At 40.2% G+C, this 22,496-nt stretch overlaps 1 long non-coding RNA gene across 1 annotated transcript in view; it reads right to left on the bottom strand.

Annotated features, from left to right (window-relative positions):
- The window catches only part of LOC147582489 (uncharacterized), a 433,267-nt gene that overhangs the window by 255,139 nt on the left and 155,632 nt on the right, over positions 1-22,496 (bottom strand). The gene's annotated exons all lie outside the window — the stretch shown is intronic.

Raw genomic sequence — 22,496 nt, 5'->3', positions numbered from 1 at the left:
AACATGAGTAGAACTAGAGTGTATTATGCTAAGTGAAATAAGTCAGTCAGAGAAAGACAAATATCATATGATTTCATTCATATGTGGAATTTAAGAAACAAAACAGATGAACATAGGGGAAGGGAAGGAAAAATAAGATAAAAACAGAGAGGGGGGCAAACTATAAGAGACTCTTTAGAGAACAGTCTGAAGGTTGCTGGGCTTGTGGGATGGGCTAGATGGGTGGAGGGCATTTGTTGTGATGAACACTGGGTGTTATATGTAAGTGATGAATCACTAAATTCTATTCCTGAAACCAATACTATATTTATGTTAACTAACTTGAATTTAAATAAAAAAAATAAAGTTTTATGGTTTCAGGTCTTAAAAAAAATAAGACAACATGGTATTGATGAAGAATAGACACAGATCAATGAAATAGGTTAGACAGCCCAGAAATGGGCCCACACAAATATAACCAACTAATCTTTGGCAAAGGGGCAAACATGATTCAATGGGGGAAAGGATAGCCTTTTCAATAAATGGAATGAACAAATGGTGATGGATATCCATATGCAAAAAAAAAAAAAAAAAAGAACCTAGACACGGACCTTACACCTTATACAAAAAGTAACTCAAAGTGGATCATAGACCTAAAAAAACCTGCACTGACAGTGCAGAGCCTGCTTGGGATTCTCTTTCTCCTTCTCTCTCTTTGCCTCCACCCTGCTCTCCCATGCATGCTCTCTCTCTCTCTCAAAATAAATAAACATATAAAATATAAAATAAAATAAAATATAAAATAAAATATTTGTCTTTAAAAACCAGTGAAGGGTCTCAAAGAGATATCTGTACACCCATGATCACAGCAGCATTAGTCACAACAGCTAAAATGTGGAAGTAACCCAGTGTACATTCACAGATGAATGGATAAGCAAACTGGTATATACATACAGTAGACTATTATCCTTACAAAGGAAGGAAATTCTGACATATGCTACAACATGGATCAATCTTGAGGTTCCCTTTATGCTACTAATGTGAATTTAGCATATTAACATTATGTTAAGTGAAATAAGCCAGTCACAAAAAGACAAATACTGCATGATTCCACTTATCTAAAGTGTTTAGAGTAGTCAGATTCACAAAGACAGAAAGAATAGTGGTGGCAAGGGGCTGGGGGGAGGGCGGCATGGGAGTTATTGTTTAATGGGTGTAGAGTTTCAGTTTTACAAGATAAAAAGAGTCCTGGAGATGGACAGTGATGATGGTTGCACCACATTTTGAACGTATTCAATACGTTCAAATACACTGACCTGTACACTGAATGGTTAGGATGGTAAATTTTGTTATGTGTGTTTTACCACACACACAAATCAATGAATCAATGAGTAAAAGACTGTTGGAGAAGAGCATATTCACACAGTATGAAGGTAACTCATACATACACACACACAAACTTACACAGTTTGCCTATTAACTACAAAATGGAGAAGTGATCTTCACAGAAGAGAAAACTGGATGGGGTGCCTGGGTGGCTCAGTCAGTTGAGGTCTGACTCTCAGTTTTGACTCATGAGTCTGAGCCCCGCATTGGGCTCTACACTGTCAGTGTGGAGCCTGCTTGGGATTCTCTCTCTCCCTCTCTCTCTCAAAATTAGTAAATAAACTTAAAAAAAAAAAAACTCTTTAAATAAAACAATGAAAAGAAAAGCCCAAGACTTAGAAAAAATATTTGCAAGACACATATCTGATACAGAACTTATATACAAAATATATAAAGAATTGTTAAAATACTATAAGAAAACAACCCAATTAAAAAATGAACAAAAGATCTAAACAGATATTTCACCAAAAAGATCTACAAATGGTAGATAAGCCTATGAAAAGATGCTCAACATCACTTGTCACTAGGGAATTGCAAATTACAACAACAATGTAATACACTACATACCTATTAGAATGGCTTAAGAAAAAAACCCAGAGGCACCTGGGTGGCCCAGTTGGTTAAGCATCCAACTCGACTTTGCCTCAGGTCATGATCTCACAGTTTGTGAGATGGAACCCCACATCTGTCAGCGCAGAGCCTGTTTGGGATTCTCTGTCTCCTCCTCTCTCTCTGCCCCTCCCTTGCTTATACTCTCTCAAAGTGTGCTTACACTCTCTCATTTATAAGATTAAAAACAAAAGGAATTATGTATGTAAGTACCATTTCCCATGAGGGTATGGGAATTCTGAAACCATTATATAGGTATACTGGAATTGAAGAATTAAATGAATGATGGGTGATAGGAGCCAGGTTGTTGTGGTAGGTTACAGATAAGGAAGGGAAGGGGAAGAAGCTAACATAATCTATGTTGTAATGGATTAGAGTTGGAAATACCAGTGTGAACTCATGTTTAGCTTAGTATAGATACAGATGATTACAGATAGAAATATTTATAGATATGTATGTATATATATAGGTTAGTATACACACCTATTATTTGCTTTGTCAACTGAGAGGGCTTAAAAGAAATGACAGCCCAGTAGCAATGAACACACCTAGAGCCCAGATCTTGGTTTCTAACACCAGTCTCCAATAAAAGGAATCAGGGCTCCTTGAAGAAAAGGCTGATGCTAGGAATGGGACAGGAAAGATAGAATTTGAGCCTAGAGCATCTTGTAGTGCCAGAAAGGAAAAGAAAGTGCTAAAAACAAAAAAAAAAAATCAACTTCACAGTGATGGTCATATGGAGACATAGTGTCTGATTGAATGAGTTCCTAACGGCCAAAGCTGGAACAACGTGAGCAACACAAAGAATAAAATAGTCTTGGGGCGCCTGGGTGGCTCAGTCGGTTAAGCGTCTGACTTCAACTCAGGTCACGATCTCACGGTCTGTGAGTTAGAGCCCCGCATCGGGCTCTGGGCTGATGGCTCGGAGCCTGGAGCCTGCTTCGGATTCTGTGTCTCCCTCTCTCTCTGCCCCTCCCCCGTTCCTGCTCTGTCTCTCTCTGTCTCAAAAATAAATAAACGTTAAAAAAAATTAAAAAAAAAGAATAAAATAGTCTTGTATTGTAACCCTAAGTATAAAATAAATATTCATGAGTCCATACTGATATACATAAGTGACTAAATAAATAAATAAATTCAGGACATTAGATATATCTCTCATGCAGAATTGCAAATAATTGATGTAAGTATTCTGCCCTTAAGAGTGTGGAACATAATTCCCCATTCCTTAAATGTGGGCTGTTTATGGTGACTTTCTTCCAAAGAATACAGTATGGAAAGAAGAAAAAAAAGAGAGACAGAGAGAGAAAGCTTACAGTAGAGAATCCTGACAAACACTATCCCAGGCAGGAAATTAAGGGCAACATCAGCAGTGATAAGTCATGTTGATAGTATGTACCCTTGATATGATATGTGATGATAATGGTGCTTCATCTCTGTGGTCTTCCTTCCCAAAACACATTACCCCAGTCTAATCATGAGGGAGCATCAGATAAATCGCAATGGAAAGACTTTCTACAAAACATCTGACCAGGAGTCCTTGAAACTTTCAAGTGTCATCAAAAACAAGAGAAGTCTGAAAATAATAGTCACAGCCAAAAAGACCCTAAGGAGACATAACTGTAAAACATCAGATAGTATCCTGGATACGATCCTGATATAGAAAAATGACATTAGGGGAAAACTGAGGAACCTTCAAGCGTGAACTTTAGTTAATAAGAATAGATCGATTGGCCCATTAATTATGACAAATGTACCATATTAATGAGAGATGCTAATGATAGAGAAAACTGGATGTAGCGTATATGAGAACTTTTTGTACTTTCTAAATACTAAGTCTGTAAATGTAAGACTGTTCTAAATTTTTTTTTTAAATTATTTTAAAATAAAAGAAATAGACGTGTTTCCTCTTTCACTCTCGGAGAGGGTCCTGGTGCACCTGTGCCTGGGCTGGTGGTACTCTCGCACCTTGGCCTTTCAATTTTCCCTCTTTCCCACCCTCTGCTGTGCTTGAACAGAGGACTCGGTGCTGAGATTGTCTGATTGTCTAAACCCACCAGGAAAATGGTGGAAAATTCACTATCACCATTGTCAGAAAGAGTGGTTTATGGTTTTGCTCTTGAGCTCCCAGTTTGTCTTTGTATTATATCTTGTATGAGCCTTTATTTCTGAATCTTTTTTTTTTTCCATTTATTTTTGAGAGACAGAGAAAGAGTACGAGCAGGGAAGGGACAGAGAGAGAGGGAGACATAGAGTCCAAAGCAGAGCTGTCAGCATAGAACCCTACATGGGGTTCGGGGCTTGAACACATGAACGGTGAGATCATGATGTTAGCCAAAGTCAGACGCTTAACCGACTGAGCCACCCAGGTGCCCCTTTTATTCTTGAATCTTGACTAGACTCCTTAGGCTTAACCTTTTGGCCTCAGAAATATTGGGCACTTGCATTACCTGTTTATCTCCTACAGTAATCAGCTATGTACTTTTATTTGGAGTTTATGTGATGAGTACCTTTCCACTCAATTCCATTCATAACAGACATAAATAACTATACTAAAAATCAACAGCAGAAGAAATACCAAGAGCCTGCCTCATCATTAAGACATACTGCTATTAGTGAAGCAAACCATTCTTCTTTTTTTTTTCTTTTTTCTTTTTTTCTTTTTTATTCTTTTTTTTCAGCCAAAACATTTTACACTAAAAACTGAATTATATGTAGACATACTAACACCAGACATTTATTTGTGATTTTTGACATAATAATTTTCGCCATAATTATTTTGAATATTTTTTATTAATACCCAGTATTAAGATGTTAAAAAAAAGTACATTGAACTTCTCTTAGATTAAGTTCTATTAATATTGTAAATGTTCTTAAATATTAGTTATTAATGGAAAGAATAAATAAAATGTTATGTTACCAAAGAAAATTTAAAAACAAACAAAGGGAATGAACTATTGATACATGTAATATTTGGGTAAATCCCAAGAGAATTAAGTTGACTGCAAAAAGCCAACTCAAAAAGTTGTATATATATTTTTTATTTTTTTAACTTTATTTTTTATTTTTTAAAATTTACATCCAAATTAGTATATAGTGAAGCAATGATTTCAGTAGATTCCTTAATGCCCCTTACCCATTTAGCCCATCCCACCTTCCCACCACCCCTCCAGCAACTCTCAGTTTGTTCTTCATATTTTTGAGTCTCTTTTGTTTTGTCCCCCTCCCTGTTTTTATATTATTTTTATTTCCGTTCCCTTATGTTCATCTGTTTTGTCTCTTAAAGTCCTCATGTGAGTGAAGTCATATGATTTTTGTCTTTCTCTGACTAATTTCACTTAGCATAATACCCTCCAGTTCCATCCACGTAGTTGCAAATGGCAAGATTTCATTCTTTTTGACTGCCGAGTAATACTTCATTGTATATATATACCACGTCTTCTTTACCCATTCATCCATGGATGGACATTTGGGCTCTTTCCATACTTTGGCTATTGTTGATAGTGCTGCTATGAACATGGGGGCAAAAAGTTATGTTTATATAATATGTAGCAATTTATATTAAATTTGGAATAACAAAATTATAGAGAACAGATCAGTTGTTGGCAGCGGCTAGAGATGGGGAGGGTATGAGTAAAACAGGTAGCAGGAAAAACACTTGTGATAATGCAACAGTTTTGTTATCTTGATTGTGGTGGTGTTTACATGAATCTACACACGAGATAAAATTGCACAGAACTACATGCACACACACACGCACACACACACAGCCATGTACAACTGGTGAATTCTAAATAAGCTTTGTGGACTGTACTAATGTCACTTTCCTGGTTGTGATAGGTATATATTCATGCAAGATGCGACCCCTGGGGGAATCTGAATAAAAAGTAAATGGAATCTCTCATTACATTTTTTAAAAATTTTATTTACTTATTTATTTATTTATTTATTTACTTATTTATTTATTTATATTTGAGACAGAGAGAGACAGAGCATGAACGGGGGAGGGTCAGAGAGAGAGAGAGGGAGACACAGAATCTGAAACAGGCTCCAGGCTCTGAGCTGTCAGCACAGAGCCCGACGTGGGGCTTGAACCACGAACCACGAGATCATGACCTGAGCAGAAGTCAGACGCTTAACCGACTGAGCCACCCAGGCAGCCCTCTCATTACATTTTTAAAGGCATTAGCTTCTGCTTTCTTTTATTCATTCTTTCTTTAATGACATATAATTCATATACCATACAATTCACCCTTTTGAAGTGTACAATTCAATGGATTTTAGTATATTCACGGTTCAATTTAGTATATTGGTAACATACATGCAACCATCACCACTAATTCCAGAATGCTTTCATCACCGCAAAAGAAACCCTATCCTCAGGAGTAGTCACTTCCCGTTTCTCTTCCATTATCCTTTAGAAATTACTAATCTACTTTCTGTCTCTGTGGATTTGCCTATTCTTGATATTTCATTTACATGGAATCAATACATTATGTGTTCTTTTGTGTCTGGCCTCTTTCACCTAGCATGTTTTTAACATTCATCCACATTGTAGCTTGTATGAGTTTTTCATTCCTTTCTGTGATTGAATAATATTCCACCATATAGATATACCACATTTTGTTATTCATTCCTTACTTAATGGACATCTAGGTTGTTTCTGCTTTTTGACTATTATGAGTAATACTGCTGTAGACATTTATGTACATTTTCCATTTTCTTGAGTATATACCTATGAATGGAATTTTTGGATCATATGATAACTCTCTAGCTTTTTGAAAGACTGACACAGTTTTCCACGGTGCTGCACCATTTTACATTCCCACCATCAGTGGATGAGAATTCCAGTTTCTCCATATCTTTACTGACATGTTATTGCCTGTTTTTTATTATAGCCATCCAAGTGGGTGTGAAGTGATATCTCATTGTGGTTTTGATTTTCTATTTCTTTATTTAAAGTGTTTATTTTTGAGAGAGAAATAGAGTACACAGGCGTTCGGGGGGGCAGAGAGAGAGGAGGACAGAGGATCCAAAGCGAGCTCTGCACTGACAGCAACAAGCCCGATGCAGGCTTGAATGCACAAACCATGAGATCACGACCTGAGCTGAGGTTGGACACTTAACCAACTGAGCCACCCAGGCGCCCCTTGATTTTCTATTTCATAATGACTCAATTTCAGTAGATTTTGGTTTTCTAGGAATTTATCTATGGCATCTATGTTATCTATTGTTGGTAAGCAATTGTTCTTAGTTTTTCCTTATAGTCCTTTTTATTTTTGTAAAGTTGATAGTAGCATTCTCTTTTATTGTTGATTTTAGTGATTTGAGTCTTCTTTCTTTTTATCTTTATCAGTCTAGCTAAAGGTTTGTCAATTTCATTGATTTTTTTCCCAAAGAACCAACTTTTGGTTTTATTGATTTTCTCTATTGTTTTTCTATTCTCTAGTTCATTTATTTCCTCTGTAATCTTTTTTAAAATTTTTTAAAGATTTTATTTTTAAGTAATCCCTATACCCAATGTAGGACTTGAACTCACAGCCCTGAGATTAAGAGTTGCATGCTCCATCTCTGTAGTCTTTTTTTCTTTCCTTCCTCTTGCTTTGGATTTAATTTGTTCTTCTTTTTCTAGTTACTTTAGGTGGGAAGTTAGATTATTTTTTTTTAATTTTTTTTTAACGTTTATTTATTTTGAGACAGAGAGAGACAGAGCATGAACGGGGGAGGGTCAGAGAGAGGGAGACACAGAATCTGAAACAGGCTCCAGGCTCTGAGCTGTCAGCACAGAGCCCGATGCGGGGCTGGAACTCACGGACCGCGAGATCATGACCTGAGCCGAAGTCGGCCGCTTAACCGACTGAGCCACCCAGGCGCCCCGGGAAGTTAGATTATTGATGTAAGATTTTTTTTCCTTCTTTTTAAACACAGGCACTTATGGGTTCTCTGTATATTTTTTGCAACTTCATGTAAATCTGTAATTACTTAAAAAAAATAAGCAAAAAGTACATATTTCTACTATGCCAGGGGAGCTGTATATAGTGAGGACTCAGCTATTGCACCTATCCTCAAGGAGCTTAGTCTAGTAGAGCAAGGTACAGAGTGTTCCAGAGATGAGTAGATGCCTGTTTGCTGCAAAGGTGAGAGAAAATACTGAAGGATATCCAGGAAAGCCCCATGAAGGTACAATTGAGGGCTTATATGAATTGAAGAACTATGGTTTTATCATGGGAGTTCCATTCTCAGAGAGGCCAGTCCTTGAGGAGGTTGTCACTTACTTCTTCTCAGATCTTCAGGGACCACAGCTAAAGCCATTTGGGACAGAGATGGAAGCACACTCTGATTAAGGCTAATGTTCCTAGCTGAGGGCTTTTCTCTGCAACTCAAAATTCTCAGAGATACCCTTATCTCCTACCAAGTTGTTCAAAATGTTCAAAATGCGCCTATTGACTTCCTTTATAAAAGATAGCAAGAATGATGTTTAAACAGGAAGGGAAGGCTAGAAAATGTGTTGAGTTACTAATAATGAAAACAGTTTAAAAAATTCCCATATACCCTTTAATGAACTTCCTCAACTCTCCCAAACATTAACACTTTGCCTTCGGTTTCTAACACTTTTTAAATGTTTATTAAAAAAAATCTTTTTGACCAAACAACACATTCTTTTAGCTTATGAAGCAAAATAGTATAAAGAGGTACACAGGTGAAAAGTCTTCTTCTCCTCTCTGCCCTTTCTTTTTTCTTTGTCTTTTTCTTTCTTTTCTTTCTTTCTTTCTTTCTTTCTTTCTTTCTTTCTTTCTTTCTTTCTTTCGAAGATCTAATTGACTTTATTAAGTGATTCATGAATCAGGGGCAACATCCCATCTAATGAGTAGAGGGAGCCCCTCACCTCTGCCCTTTCTACCCCATTACTCTCATGCCTCACAAACACTTACAGGTGGCCATCTGTATTTTTCTTTATGCAAACCTAAAAATATTTTCATACCCCCCCATTTCTCCACCTCCCTGCCCCCGATCTAGCATCCTATGCATACTGTTCTGGACTTTGCATTTATCATTTAACAGTGTCGTTTAGAAAGATTTCCAAATCAGAGCATAGTAATGCTTTTTTTTTTTTTTTTTTTTAATTTTTTTTTCAACGTTTATTTATTTTTGGGACAGAGAGAGACAGAGCATGAACGGGCGAGGGGCAGAGAGAGAGGGAGACACAGAATCGGAAACAGGCTCCAGGCTCTGAGCCATCAGCCCAGAGCCTGACGCGGGGCTCGAACTCACGGACCGCGAGATTGTGACCTGGCTGAAGTCGGACGCTTAACCGACTGCGCCACCCAGGCGCCCCAATGCTTTTTTTTTTTTTAAATGGACTTTAGTATTTATTGTATCTCAGCCCACTGCCCTCCAGCATTACCTCAGACGTTGTTCATGCTCCCTCTCTTTCCTGTCTAACCTCAATTGTTTGAATCCCAAATTCCCCAGTGTAGTTCATTCTCTGCGCTAACAAGCTCAGGGCTTTTACAGACCCCAGACCGTGTGACTGGAGCAAAACCATAACAAACCCCCTGTGCCATCAGGACCACAGGGACACAGTCAGGAGCGACAGCAACAGGGTGATGATTGCCTTAGCATGAGAGACACCCTAAAGAGATCACTGTGGGCCAAGAAGAAGAGATGATCTGGAACTAGGCCTTGTTGCCAAGCAACCCCAGAGGGGATGAAATTAACTCAGTCTGTTTTTCATGTAACTGCATCTCAAATGAAAGCTGAGGCCAGAGTTGATCCCATGCAAAATTAATAATTACCACGTGATTCTTTCTTTCAAATGGCTGTTGCCAAAAGACAGGGGACTAAAGAATATCCCTCTTTTAAAGGGGTAAAGGAGGGGGAATAAAAGAGAACACATAAATGCAGATCCTGTGTTTTTCCGTTTGAGTCTTAGGTAGGAAGTCAGGCCTTTCTATCTGAGACTGCTACTGAATCTCCCTGGTAGGAAACCTGTTGTAAAAGCATATCCCAAGTAGACAAGATAATATGCTGATAAAGGGCTGAGGGAGGCTTTTTTTCTTAGAGGTGAGAAAAAGCTTTGGATCATGTGAGACCCTTTCAGTCTCCTTTTTAAGAAAATTAAAGATGAACTTTTTCCCCATTAGTATGTTCAGAGAGGAAAAATTGTCATAAAAATAAAAATAGCCCTACTGCTTCTACCTACTCTCCTTAACCCAACACCAAAGGCTGTAAGAGGAGCACAGCTTGATACACTCAATAACCTTTGCTTTTCAAGGGCTTATCAAATTTAAAAGGCAAAAATGACACAGAAAAGTCGATTCCCAACCCCGACCTCGGCTTCTGCTGCATTAATTTGGGGAAATTAACTGTGTGGTCAGAGAGGAGGAATGGCCTTCTCACCAAGAGAACCTTTGATCTTTATTTTGTAGTTCTGCAATAAAACATGATTCAAAACACAGCTTTTTTAGCCAAAGAAACTAATTTTACCTGAGAAGGAAAACTTGCTTGCCTAACAGAAGGTCAGACCCAGAATTTGTCCTGGGGAAGGTAGTGACCAAGTGATCACCCTCACTCAGCATTTATGCAGTATATTGACTAGTGCTGAGACCAGATACTCCCTTGTTGCCCTTTGGCCACCCCACCACCTTCACCTCATTCGAGGCCAATTTGAGCAAACCTCCTCCTGCCCATTGTGCCTCTGTGAAGCACGATAGAGTTGAGCAGAATGTACTGGTACAGAGAGAAAACCAGATAGCGAAATGTACACAATTGATTTTTGGGAACTCTATCAGTCAGCGTCTCAGCAGGAAACAGATGCTCCATTCAAATTGGACGCTTTGAGGAGCTTTTAATAAAGGGGTTATTTAGAAAGGTTGGTGGGGAAACCACAAAGGATTGGTATTATCTTGGGCTGATAACACTGGATTGGGAGTCACTACCATGTCTAGGCTTGAAGAGTGGGAGAATTGGGAGGCAGAGGGATGGGAGGGAGAGGGCCACTCCACAACAATGTAGCATCATTGGGGGTAGGAATATCCTCATATCACTTGCCTTCTTCCCTCCGATATCTGGCAAGGGTTCCCCATTTGGCTGAACCCCAGCGAAAGTCAGAGGACCAAGAGACCCTTAAATGTAGAAACTATACATCAGCTGTCTTGGGCATGGAGCAGCAGGCAGAAAGAGCATGACACACAGAAAATAGCCAGTGCTAAACTTAACTTAATCTTTCTGGCTTCTGGTCTATTCATTCGGCCAGTACTTATTGATCACCAGCTTGGTGCAGGCACTCAACTAGGAGACAAAGCAGTAAACAAGGCAGCCCTCATGGAGTTTACAATCCCTGTGGCCATGTCAGGCCTAGGCAAGCCCAAACTACAACTAGACTGAACATTTAAGACCACAAGCCTTCCAACTTATACTGTAGCTATCATCTGACTTCCCTTATTTGTCTTCCCTCTTGGTCAGGAATAAAGATTTTCTTGTTATTAACTATCAAATCTTGCTATCAGCTAGATTTTCTATGTATCAACTATACTTGATTATTTTTTTAAGGTTTGTGTATTGATTTTGAGAGAAAGTGCAAGTAGGGAAGGGGCAGAGAGAGAGAGGGAGAGAGGGATCTCAAGCAGGCTCCACGCTGTCAGTGCAGAGCCCTATCTCACAAACAGTGAGATCATGACCTGAGCCAAAGTCAAGAGTTAGACACTTAACCAACTGAGCCAGCCAGGCGTCCCTCAGCTGTACTTTAAATAAATAAATAGGGTGCCTGGCAGGCTTGGTCAGTAGAGAATGCAACTCTTGATCTCAAGGTTGTAAGTTCTAGTCCCACCTTGGGTTCAGATTACTCAAAAATGAATTATTAAATAAATAAATAAACAAACAAATAAATACATTTTCAAATAAGAAAGAAAAAAAGATTCTCTTGTTACCATAACTAGTAGCAGTAATGCAGCTGTATATGCGTAGGTACATGGTAAGTCATGGGTATCGGAAGGGAACATAACACAGGAACCCAGAAAAAGGAGGACAGTCAGGCCTGAGGAAAGACAGGAACAGTGGTAAAGCCAGGTCACAGGAGCTTCTCTACAGGGCATAGCCTTTAGGACCCAGCTCCTACCCATGTGTCTGCCCTCTACCTCCTCCAAGTGCACCTAGCTTCTAGCTCTTGTTCCCATAGGTTTGGCCCAGCTCATCCTTCTATGCTGGCCACTGCCTGGCCTGTTGGGGGGGTGGGGGTGGCCCTGGTCCCAGCCTAATAGTGGCCATTCCTGGACATAGAACAGCTTGGTGCTATCTCTTTGTGTAGGAGACTCTGGGGGGGGGGTGGGGGGGGGAGAAGACCAATGTCTGTAGAAGACATTGGGTATGGCAGAGCCCATAACTGAGATTTCCAGGGCCCCCTACTGCCAGATGATAAACTGCTAGAGGTCAGGGATCTCGGTCTTAACAGTAGTTTTCCAGTAGCACATGCCATTGTTTCTTTTAAGTCAGCCACTCAGTCAGTTACTGAGTAGACTGGGCAAAATAATCCCTAAGTTATAATTAGCTCCCTCAACTACATCTGTTCTTGGGAATCTTAAAGCACAAAGACATCTGACATTTGTTGAGAAGGACTTTGTTGACCCACAGGCAGAGAAGCCAACCTGTGCTGGGCTGATGAATAGACACACTGGTGAAGTGTGCATCCTGTTGGGGACAATGGCTCCCTTTTCCTGAAATGCCTCCCGGCTGTGTGTGGCCAAACCAGGGCTAGGCTCAGTTCCTTGCACTAAGAAATCTCTTAGTGTAGCCTGGGAGCAAGTGAGGCACTGCCTTTGCTATGGTAACCCTCTTATTCCATTTCAGTGATATGAGCTTATTGACATTGTACAGAGAGACTGACAGCATCAATTCTCCCAAAACAAAGCTAGCCCTTCTGACAGTGAGCATAGCACTCACTGCTGTGTATCACAAAGGTTTCCTTCCTGATTGTTTCTGAGGGATAGAATTCCTTTGTTTGATAATTGAGAGTATGAGCTAGAGTAAAAGCTGCTGGCAGAAATGTTTCTGATTTCTCCTATACTTGTGGCCTAGAACCCTTAAGGCAGAAAACAACTTGTTTCCCTTGCAGGGATAGTTGGCACTTTCCACATGACACAGCTTTCTAAACTAAATTCACCCGTCCTTGGGAGACTTGCTCATCCAGAGACTCAGCTGGTTAACAACTTGAAACAGCAGGATTTGACCCTTAGGATGGGGGAAGGTTTTAATTAACTTCATCTGAGAACTTTCCAAGGCCTTTTCAACTGTTTTAGAATGTTGTGTTCCAAGCAGTAGAACTTCCTTTTTCTGGCATCTAAAAGTGACCTTTAGAAGCAAAATAAGAACAGCTTTTGGTCCCTGATACCATAGCATATCAGCCAGGCCTGAACCTGTCACTAAATAAGGAGAAACTGTCTCTGGGGTTTCCTAGGGCCAGAATGCCATGCTTGACCTTAGACACGAGGACCTGGAAGTCTTGGAGCAGACTGCCTGATTAGCCATCAATGCTCGGGGAAGGTCTGGGTCTTCTCCCAATGCCTGGGACTTGGGGGACAGCCAGTTAATATGATAGCCAGCTGGGCAGTGTTGAATATCAAGAGAGGAGAAATGGTGGCTCTTTGGTATCATGAGGCCTGGTTTTCCTGACAGCTTAGAGCAGAAATGACCTGTTGGGACTAAGGGATCTAAAAAAGTCAAGGAAAAGGGTATGGGAACTTCTTTTCCACCTGAAAGGATGTGCTGCATCTTTTCAAGAATGGGCATCTCATTCTTCCATTCAGGGAAGGTTGATTGAGCCCTTTCTGCCCATCAGGCACCATGCTGGGTATTGGAGGGATAGAGTAGCAGTCACACATTTTAAGAGCAAGGACCATGTTTTATCCTCCTTAGTCTTGCTTAAACAGGAACTCAGGAATATTTCAGTGAAGTGGTTCTCCCTAAGTCACATGGCTTCACCCATTCTCCTGTGTCCATTTCCTCTCCATTTCCTTCCTTTAACTGATCTCCTATCTCCCCAAGTCAAGAAAATGTTTCATTATCTTTTCTATGCAAGTTGCTGCCTTGCACAGAAGTTCACTTGTAAACTACCAAAAGAGAAGTAGAAGGGAAGGGAAAGTAGAATTTGTTTTCCTTGAGTCCTGCCTGGTTTTCACCAGGCACAACCTGACTCTGAGTGGTTGCTGGTCACACTGACAAAAAGCCTGTTCCACCCTAACTCTTCCTTCCCACCTGCCCACTCTCATTATAAATAGATAAATAAAATAGGGACACCTGGGTGGCTTAGTGGGTTAAGCATCTGACTCTTGTTTTCGACTCAGGTCATGATCTTGCAGTTGTGGGATTGAGCATCACATAGGGCTCCTTGCTGGGGATGGAGCCTGCTTAAGATTCTCCCTCTCCCTTTGCTCCTCCCCTCCACTCTCTCTCAAAAGTAAAATAAAATAGGGCACCTGGGTGGCTTAGTTGGTTATGTGTCAGACTCTTGATTTCTGCCCAGGTCATGATCTCATAGTTGTGAGACTGGGCCCTGAATTGGGCTCTGCTGAGCATGGAGCCTGCTTGGGATTCTCCCTCTCCCTTTCTCTCTGCCCCTCCCCCAGTTGCATGCACACACTCTCAAAAAAATAAACATTTAAAATAAAATAAAATAAAATAAAATAAAATAAAATAAAATAAAATAAAATAAAATAAAATAAAATAAAATAAAATAAAATAAATAAAATAAAATAAAGGTTTAAGAAAATTAATGAATTTTTAAAATATAATTTATTGTCAAGTTGGCTAACATACAGTGTATACAGTGTGCTCTTGGTTTTAGGTGTAGATTCCTGTGATTCATCACTTACATACAACACCCAGTGCTCACCCAAGTCCCCTCCTCAATGTTCATCAAGTATTTTCCCCTCTCCCCTGCCCCTCCCAAATGTTTCTTTTGATTATAAAAATAATAAATACCATTTGGAAAAGAGAATAATACATTCTTCTCCACCCTAATGCATTAAATAGATTATTTTCCAAGGTGAGTTTCTGAAGCCATGCTTGGTTCTTCCTTTCCAGGGGTTTCCAGAGGAGGAAAATTAGTAACCCCCTTATGTCTTACCTCTGATCCTTGATTCCATGATTCCATTGTGGTGACTGTTGCCATTGAAAGTGCTTCAGGGGCACCTGGGTGGCTCAGTTAGTTAAGCGTCCAACTTTGGCTCAGGTCATGATCTCATGGTTTGTGAGTTTGAGCCTTGCGTGGAGCTCTCCACTCTTGGCGTAGAGCCCGCTTCAGATCCTCTGTCTCCCTCTCTCTCTGCCCCTCCCCTGCTCACGTGCATATCCTCTTTCTCTCTCTCTCAAAAATAAATAAGCATGAAAAAAACTGCTTCAGCCCCAGGCCTATGATTTCATACAGATGTTCACAGCTGTCCAGATGTTCATTTTAACCAGATTTTTACTGATAAAAGTGTAGAAAGACAGGCAGGAAATGGGGAGAGGGGCCCAGGACTGAGATTCTATGTTTATATGGAATAACATTGGACTGGGCCCTGAGCCCTCAGTTGGAGTCCAGGTTTTGTCAGTAACTAGCTGTTCCCTTAAGAGAGTCGCTCAGATTCTCTGTTTATTTTATCATTTGGGAAATAATAGTTGATTTGATTATCTCCAAGTTTCCATAAATTGCTCTGACCCATCGTTTAAGAATAAATATTTATTTGGTCAGTCTACTTTCTCACTCCACCATGGTTCTTACTCTTTTCACCTCAAAGACCTGCCAATTTTACTGTTTCTCATTACCCATCCCTACTGTTCTTCCATGTAGAAAGGAACGAGATGTTCTCCTTTCCAACTGTTCCTGTCAGTGAGCAAACTCATCATCTCACTTTCTGGTTGTTTTTTGTGCTCTTTTTCTGTGCTCTTTCTGTGGTCCTCCCAATCTTTTATCCCAAAGGAGGCCTCACAAAAGCAGGTTCGCCTCTCTGATCTATGGCTTTTACTGACATAATCAATTAACTAGCAAGTCTTTATTGGGTACCTACAATGAACAAAGCACAGCTCAGTGTGTTAAAAAGAGAATATAGGTTTAAGACATGTTCTCAGCCTTCTAGAAGGCAAGATCCCTTAACTGCCCTCTGGTCTGCCACTGACCTCCCCAGCCAGCACTGCGAGCCATGCTGCCATGCCCAAACGTTCTCTTCTCTGGGATGTTGCATTTCCACAGTCGCTTTCCTCCTCCCTCAGGTCCATTCACTAAATTTGGTCCCCAGGGGCTCTGTCCTAGGCCCTCTTCTCTTCTCAGTCTTTTCATTCCCTGGACCATCTCAACCATTCCCATGACTTCATTTACCATCCGTATACTGATAATTCCCCAAAATATGTATCGTCATTCACATTAGTGTGTCTGCAGCAGCACCTGTGATCAAACACATTAACATATGTGTAGCGAAACCTGGGATAAATAAAAACTAGAACTACCCTCTCATAAGTTCTAGTCACATTTTGCTGCCAGGTTAGCTTTAGCAGCACTTCATTTTCCAGAGCTGTGTGCATTTCAGCTTTGCCCATAAGATTATGAGGGGTGGCCTTTGTCACTCCAGAGAGGGGGAAAAGGTATAAAGAAAAACAAACTGTTTTGTATTTCTCCTTCCACAGAACAATGAGTATCCACAAGAGGTCTCTACTACTAGAATGAGGGGTGATTAGAAACTTCCTTTTTCTTGTTAACGTAATAATAATAAAATCATAAAGTTCTATCACATCTGACTCCCCACTACAATATGGCCATATCAGATTCAAGCCCCTCACTCTACCTAGAATTTCTCACTTAGCTGAAATGCTTAGAGCTTCTGTAATGCATAGTCTCTGTACTTTCTGAATTAATATACACCACTCATGTATATGGCTTTAATTCTTGGGTATTTAACTGGGTGGATAACAATGAACAAAGTAAATTTCCCAGCTCCTTTCAATGACGACTATTTTCATTCCCTAACATAACATTTCCTATGAGTTGGCCCTATAGCCAGATTAGTAATAGAGTTTGAGAATGTTCAAGAAGCTGGGGGTGGGGGTTCGGGGGACAGAGCAGCATGCAGAGGCTGAATAACATGTTATTTTAGTATTTTCAGTGAGACGGAGAAAAAATGCATGCAAATATCTCTACCCCCCCCCCCACCACCTTTTTCTGTTTTGCAAAGCCTTTCTTTGTCCAAATCTCAGTTTTGGATTAGACCCTTGTTGACTATGTCTGTTTAAGTCCTAGATAAAGGCTTATTTGTTTGACCTGTCGTATCCATAATTGCTCTAACTGCTCGTTTTGATTTTCTTATTGTGTAGACTGTGCTAGGAAGCTTGGCAGGAAGCACACTATGGAAATGTGGAACCGAACAGCTTAATGTGTGTAATTTGGGAAGTTCAGCAGATGCCAGGGCTTAGCAGGCTCTCGGCTTGTTCAAGACTAATCCTGTGGATTTTCATTCTTGTGGGCATCATGCCCCTTAAATCTGAGGGCTTAGGTCCCACCCAAAATCAATCCACACAGCCACCTCCCAGCTGTCCCACCCTTAAAGACTAAGATGGCAGCTGACATTTAAAGGCTCTCTCCTGTCACCTCTTCCTAAGGAAGTGGAAGTGTAGTGAGATGATTGGGTTCCAGAGATGGTCCTGGTACAGACTGATATTTAATGTTTTCTCTGGACAGGAGTGTGGACTCCTTGTTTCTAGGGGACCAATAAAACTACAAATGCAACAAACATCCCCCCCTCCAGAGGGGATGACATGTTGTGCCACCCAGATCCCCCTCTCCAAGACTGAAGCATTTGTTTCCCCATCTATTGAGAGGGTTGACAGCAGCAACTGTCAGCTGGGTCCCTTTCTGAGACTTCTCCTGTACTGGAAAGAACCACCTTGCCGATGGTCATTGTCCCCCTTCCCAAGGGCAGCTCACATCTCATATCTGGTTGATGCAGGAGTAAAAAGGCCCAGCTCTGTCACCCCAGTTTGGGACAAATCTGAGACAGCCCAGCAGGAGAGCTCCCTGAAAGATCAGCTAGGTTTTTAATGTGATTGCATTGTAGTTCAACTGCTCTCTGTGTCTATTCCTGCTGACTTCCCTTCCCTCCAGGTGTTTCCTAGGAAACTTCCTACTTGCAAACCTCTGTCTCAGGGCTGGGGGCACCCTACCTGCAATACACCTTTTATCTTGGTTAGTAGAGCACTGACTGTATTTGGGGGTCCCTACCTTCTTTATGTGATGACTTAGGAGTAAACCACAACTGGTCCAAGCTACTCAGTGTGGTCCCCATCCACTTTGCCGGTGATTGACTTAGGAAGGATCATATGACTCCATCCCAGCCAATGAGATAGGAAGGGAAATCTGGTAGGGACTATGGGAAATGTTTTCTGGATCAGGAAAAGAGACAAAGGATAAAGAGTCCTTTTTTGTTGGATGTTGACTCTGAATGGGATGCCTAAAATAGCTATAGAAAGGAACAGAGGTGGGAAGAAGAGGGAGCCAAGAGAATATCAGAGAAATCAAATTGAAGCAGAGCCCACCTTGCTGATGATCTTTTTGTCATCTGCAATAAATCCCCTTTGACAGCCCAGAAGGAATTTGTTACACAAGTACTTAGTGACGGAGTTTGGTCTATAATCTGTGATTTTTGTTCCTGTTCCAACTGTTATTTCATTTTTCCATCCTTTGGGGGCTTGCACTTTTTGAATTTTTTTTAAGTAGGCTCCACACCCAACATGGGGCCGGAACTCACAACCCCTAGATTAATAGTCTCTTGCTCCACTGACTGAGCCAGCCAGGTGCCCCCTTTTTGAAATCTTTGATTGTCAAAATTCTCCCAGAAAGTTTCCTGGTGATCCAAATCCTTTTTTTTTTCTGACTTCTAATGAACATTAATTTTATTTTGGCTGATTAATTAAACTCAGCTTCCTTTTCTATAACTTCCTGAGCACAAAGTTTATAGAGTTCATGAAATCCAATAATGTGTATGTGCAGCTGGGGACAGAGGGAGGGTGACTCCTAAAGGATGCTGACTCTGGAAAACCATGTCCTGGGATGGCTTTACATGAGAAGCAAAGGAAATGTGATGAAAAGGATTCAACTTACAGAGGAACAAGGACTTAAACCTAATGCTTGCCCCAGAATAGGATACTTTTTTTTAGAAAAATGCATCCTCTCCTACCTGTAGTTTATTTTGAAATGTCAGTTCATAGCTGTCATAGCTGTCCCAGAGTTTGGTGCTGAAGAAACTGCCTGGCATGGTAGTGGATGGGGGCCCCCTTCTTTCATCCACTTGCCTGTACTCCCACCTAAAGACTGTTTTTCTTCTTCCCTTCCTTCCCTTCCTTTCCTTTCCCTTTTTCTTTCTTTCTTTCTTTCTTTCTTTCTTTCTTTCTTTCTTTCTTTCTTTCTTTCTTTCTTTCTCTTTCTTTCTTTCTCTTTCTTTCTTTCTTTCTTTCTTTCTTTCTTTCTTTCTTTCTTTCTTTCTTTCTTTCTTTCTTTTTCTCTAGTTGAGGCCTAATTTATAAACAATAAAATGCACAAATCCAAGTATACAGTGTGGTAAATTTTGACATGGTATGCTCCCACGTAACCATCATTCCAATAATAGATGGACCATTCCTCTCATCTCAGAAAGTTTCCTTATAGTTCTCCTTTTTTCCCCTTATACCTCTTTTCAGTTAATTCTCTCCTTATCCCTGAGGCAACTGGTGTTCTGACTTCTATCACCATAGGTTAGTTTTTGCCTGTTCTTCATGTATATTGTTTTCTGTGTGAATTCTTTTACTCAACATGTTTTGAGATTCATCCACCTTGCCACATGTATCCTGCTTCCATTTTAAGACCCTCCATGGGTGTGTCTGGTTTTTTTGCCTTAAACATCTTTGCTGCAAGCATTTCATCTGTGTATGTTATTGGCTATAAGGCAGTTTGACATAAAAGATAAAATGGCAAAAATAAAAGAGGAACATTCATTAAAAAGAACATAATGAAACTTGGAAAATGAATAACAAAATTTAAGAGACTTTATTGCAAAATACAAAATATTTGAATACATTCAAAATGTGTGTTGATTCATGGCAGTATTGCACAAATAACTGGTTTTATTTTGTAGATTTTGTACCTAAGTGGTTGTCTTCAGTCTTTTGTTCATAGTATCATACTTTTTTTTTTTTTGCTTGTTGATTTGTTTCATTTGGCATTACACTTTTTCTTTCCTTTTCTTTCTTTCTTTTCCTCTTTTCTTTCTTTCTTTCTTTCTCTTTCTTTCTTTTCTCTTTCTCTTTCTTTCTTTCTTTCTTTCTTTCTTTCTTTCTTTCTTTCTTTCTTTCTCTTTCTTTCTTTCTTGCTACAATTTCTTCCTTCATAAGAGATGTATCAGATTCCAAATACTAGGATGCATATCTATAACTGGGCTTTGTATTGTGTTGTGAAAGCCTTCTACACTGCTATTTTTCTGGGCATATTTTCACTTGTCTGTTGATAGATGTTCCAAAGTTCTATGGGAAATGCAGGTTCAAGACTCTTTGCTGGAGTGCCTGGGTGGCTCAGTCAATTGAGCGTAAACACTTCTATGCCACCATATAGACTATTATGAGAGCTAGTATTTATATCATATAAAAACGTGAGGACTGCCTCAGTGGAGAACTGAAACCAAACTATCAACCAGTTGATGAAACCAAACTGTCAAACAAACCAGACTGTCAACCAATTACTTTTTTTTTTAAAGATTTTATTTTTTAAGTAATCTCTACACCCACTGTGGGGTTCTATCTTACAACCCTGAGATCAAGAGTTGCGTGCTCTACCGACTGAGCCAGCCAGGCACCCCTACTTTTTTATCTGTAATGGCAACATTGTATTATTGCTAATTAGTTCTTCTACAAAAATGCTGGAGGCAAAGATGTCTATGGCAAAGATGCTTACAGCACAAGTAATCAGAACCATCCATGGGGTCCGTTGGGCTCTGATTTGTTATGCTTAAGGAAAAGGCTCTGCGCCTCCTGGTGATGGTTTTGCTATGAGACAACTTGCCAAGTGAGTTTCGTAAGTTACAGGGTCCTAGAGACCAAGCAGGTGGCTTCTCCTAGGTATAGACAATTGATCTTCCCATTCTAAATGGTGATTTTGGTTAATGGTATCTGAACATTTTGGAATAAAGATAGAATAGCAATTCCTCTTGTAGGCTCCCAGGACAAATGTTGGTAATCTCAGGATTCTCTGCCAAGGTACCACCTATACTTCCCCCTGATGAGGACTTGGTCCCACTCCTCAGGCGGAGGGTGAAACAAACTTTTATTAAGCACTTGATTATAAATGACCTTATTTCCCCATCTTGGGAACGCTTCAAGACAGGTATTACTACACTCATGAGGACACATGGGGCTTGTTCCCAGAGTGGGATTTGAACTTGGATTTGTAGATTTCCATACCATGATTTTTTCACCACCAGCAGCCAAGACTTAGGCCACTGTGTCCATCTGAAGGTGACAGACCTCACACTTATACCCATATCTGGATTGCTGCAGGGCTGGGAGGACTCAGAGCTTAGCATACTTTCTTTCTCAGTAAGAGCCAAGTGAAGCTGATGGATGAGTCTTCATTTTTCAGAAATGTTCTCTGTTCTCCTTAGCCAGGCGGCTTTGACCTTCAGTAAAGGCCAGCAGATCTTTGTTATGCCCCTTGGAAATCACTGTTTTGTAACAGTTGTGTTTACAACTGAGATGGTTTCCAGACCTAGGGTAGCCAGCAGGATGATGCCAGCAGTGAGGCATTAAGTTCTCTAATAGGCTTATGCCCTGATAATCATATTAATGGCACTGTCTCATGCTTGATGCTGCAATTATGGGCCTCTCCTCTTGAATTTGATAATAATTACAAGGATGATTTTGCATTTCTCTTTAATGAGAGTTCCATTTCCCAAACAATATTATGACCCCAATAGAGAAGGCTGTTTGTGCCCCTTCAAATTACTGACCTTACACACCATCACAATGTCATACACAGGGTGGACTTTACTCACCTGGGAATTCTGAGTTCTTCTAGCATCAGGATGCTGTGGGAGATGGAGCAAATCCCCTGGGAATTATGACATTGGTTTCTGGCATCTGCATCTGATAATGGGGTTTTATGTTTTTCTGCTATTGCAAAATTAAAGTAATCTTTGGATAAAGGGTTTGCTTTAGGAGCCAGGTGATTTTTTTTTAAGTTTTATCTATTTAAAACCAATTTTTTTAATCTTTATTTATTTTTGAGAGAGAGACAGAGACAGAGACAAAGTGCGAGTGGGGGAGGGACAGAGAGAGAGGGAGACACAGAATCTGAAGCAGGCTCCAGGCTTTTTTTAATTAAAAAAAATTTTTTTTAATGTTTGTTTATTTTTGAGACAGAGAGAGAGAGAGAGAGTGCACACAGGGGAAGGGCAGAGAGAGAGAGAGAGAGAGAGAGAGAGAGAGAGAGAGACACAGAATCCGAAGCAGGCTCCAGGCTCTGAAATGTCAGCCCAGAG

This window comes from Puma concolor, chromosome A3 (genome assembly GCF_028749965.1).
Source record: "Puma concolor isolate L17-30 chromosome A3, mPumCon1.1.hap2, whole genome shotgun sequence".
NCBI lineage: Eukaryota > Metazoa > Chordata > Mammalia > Carnivora > Felidae > Puma > Puma concolor.
Note: the sequence above shows the minus strand (reverse complement) of the source record. Positions and strands in the feature narration are given on the sequence as shown.